This window comes from Macrobrachium rosenbergii, chromosome 13 (assembly GCF_040412425.1).
Source record: "Macrobrachium rosenbergii isolate ZJJX-2024 chromosome 13, ASM4041242v1, whole genome shotgun sequence".
Taxonomy (NCBI): domain Eukaryota; kingdom Metazoa; phylum Arthropoda; class Malacostraca; order Decapoda; family Palaemonidae; genus Macrobrachium; species Macrobrachium rosenbergii.
Window position 1 is genome coordinate 30,830,122 of NC_089753.1, and position 3,042 is coordinate 30,833,163.

Below are 3,042 nucleotides of genomic sequence, written 5' to 3' on the forward strand. Positions count from 1 at the left end.
GAAAGTACCATTTATAAATTGAGTAAAAATTCATGATGTGCACATAAGGCTTTCCCTAGTCTACACTACAAAGATTTGGGGCACTGACAGAGAAATTAGTGATTTTAAAAGGTGTGTCTACAAGCTAATCATATAAATAAGGAACTTTGGGAGAATGGGTGAGAAATGTTTAGACAGGAAATTGTAAGAGATGTAAAGTAGCATTATGAAAATTAGTGAAAAGGCTTGCAAAATAATGGGAAAAGGCATAAATAAAGACTTAGACTAAATGGGAATTCAAGAGATAAAACTTAAACCGTTGGTAATGAGGGCGTTGCTGTGAAGACATTTGTTGATGGTCGTAACAGTGCCGCAAGTTCATTCAAAGATATTCTCAGAATATTAACTGAAAATGGTTCTCTGCACCGTCCCTTCGGCCCCTAGCTGCAACCCCCTGTCGTTCCTTTTACTGTACCTCCGTTCATATTCTTTTTCATCCGTCTTACTTTCCTCAACCCTCTCCTAACAATTGATTCATAGTGCACCTGTGAGGTTTTCCTCTCATTACACTTTTCAAACCTACCTACTCTCAATTTCCTTTCCAGCACTGAATGACCTCGTAGGTCCCAGTGCTTGGCCTTTGGATTAAACTCTATATTCCATTCCGTTCCATAATTGAAAAGCAGGAAAGGAGAGTTAAATTTAGTTAGAGGACTAAGATAAACAGGTTAATGTTTACAAGTTGGGTTGGCCTTCAGGTTAAAACATACAAAGCAATTGTGATTGTAATAACACCACAATACCCTCTTAACTTTTTGAGTTCACACTTTAATGATATGCTTGTCACTACGAAGCCTAATACCCAAATGGAAGAATATGAAGAAATTCTGACATCCGTGGCAGGATTTGAACCTACGTGCAGAGGACCAGAACTAGGTCAGGTTACCAACCTGACAGCTCTTCGTTGGGCGAGTCGGTAGAGCTGTGGACTAGTACTCGCTAGGCCCGAGTTCGAGTCTCCGGCTGGCTGATGAAGAGTTAGAGGAATTTATTTCTGGTGATAGAAATTCATTTCTCGCTATAATGTGGTTCTGATTCCGCAATAAGCTGTAGGTCCCGTTGCTAAGTAACCAGTTGGTTCTTAGCCACGTAAAATAAGTCCAATCCTTCGGGCCAGCCCTAGGAGAGCTGTTAATCAGCTAAGTGGTCTGGTAAAACTAAGGTATACTTAACTTTACCAAGCTGACCTTGTTCTGATACTCTGCATGCTGGTTTGAATCCTGCTATGGTCGTCAGAATTTTTTAATATTCTTCCATCTGGGTCCTAGGCCTTGCACTGACAAGCATTTCCAAAACATGGGAAAAATTTTGGAAGTTAAGAGGGTATTTTGATACCCGTGCCCTCTACATATTTGAATGCATGGAAAAGTTAGTCTTATATAAAAGCCAGTTGATTACTTTAGGTGAACTGGTTGCAGTAACAATAATCGAGGGTGCAATTAAAACTGTATTAAGCAAAGGCTTGCAAGAATTGTATCTTCTAGATTTTATATATATATTTATTTATTTATTTATTTATTTTTATTTTTATTTTTTTGGAAAGTTCAGTATGAAAGATGTGCCAAGAGAGAAAATGTTTGATACATTTACTGAGAGATGTAACATGAGAGAATCACTGTTTTATTTTCCTAGATCGCGAGATATATCAATAAGGAAAATGACTTTGACTCTTGTCAAGGGAGAAAATGTGCCTTCTACTTCCATCAAGAGATGCATTACGGGAGAAAAAATATATCGCCTGCTTCCTGAGTTAGTATAAGCTTCGCCAGCGTAACACAGAATGGAAGTCTGTACTTCATCAAGTGATATCTTGAGATAAACTCCACAGCAATGATAAAATCGATGTAGGTCGGAAATCTGGAAACGATCAACGAATGCTTTCAAAATTCATTTTCATTCCTTAATTAAAGGAACTTTCGATTACAACAGATCAGTCTAAATTCGACAAATATAGTAGTTTCCTTTTTTTTATTTGGGACAATAAAAGAAATATGTCGAAAGTAACTGAGAGACAAAACCAAGAAATCTACGGGTAAGCTGAAATCGAGTAATTAGTCTACAACTTGCAACAAGTGACGTCAGATAACAACATGAACTGAGACCTAAAATCAGAACGCCATGGATGTCCAGTATACATACAAATATATAATGAACGTTATTCATACGTATAAACACATGAAAAGAACAAAATAATGTTCTTGTATACTAGATTGCCTTAAAAGTATAGGTTTCACCCCCGCTGACGTAACGCCAACGGGTTATGTAAAGAAGAAGAAATTCCCCCTTGAGACCTAGCTCTCGAATGACTTTTATTTATTTTTTGTAAGATTCGGTGTAGACAAGATGCCTTTTTTTTTTTTTATTCCGTGTCAGTTCGGTAAATTTCCTTTTTCAGCGGATGCCGCATTCAGTTTTACTGGTAGGAATAAGAAATAATGAGAGAAAGAGAGAGATCCTGCGGTAGGCAGTCATCATTTTAGTAGTAGTAGTAAGTGATAGGTATTGTTAGTAGCGGTGGCAGCGTCATCATTTATTATATATTCGTAATCTGTGTTAGAATAAGCATTGAAAACACTAGGTAACTGAAGACTTAAATATCTGAAGGAACTGATAGGTTATCTGTACAAAAAAAAAGACATAATTTCCTTGTTATACGACAGTGAATCATATCACGCTTACCCAGATGCCCAAATCCAACGATGCCAATCCTCTTCTTTGTCATGATTAGCTCAAGTGAGGTTTCTGAAAGTAAATTCCGCCTATTGATTTCTGTTGCATTTTTATTTAACTAAGAGTCACTTCGTTAGCTACTGGGAGATGGAAAAGAAGAGAAATACAATCTAGTGTACACGAGACCGCATACCAGAGATAATTTTTTTTTTTTTTATTACAGACCAGCAAAGTACGTGATTATCAAGAGTTGACTCACGGCGATATTTTCCGTATGAATGTTACGGGAAGGAAGGTATGTAGCGCGACCACACCCGCAGACCAACTCACAGA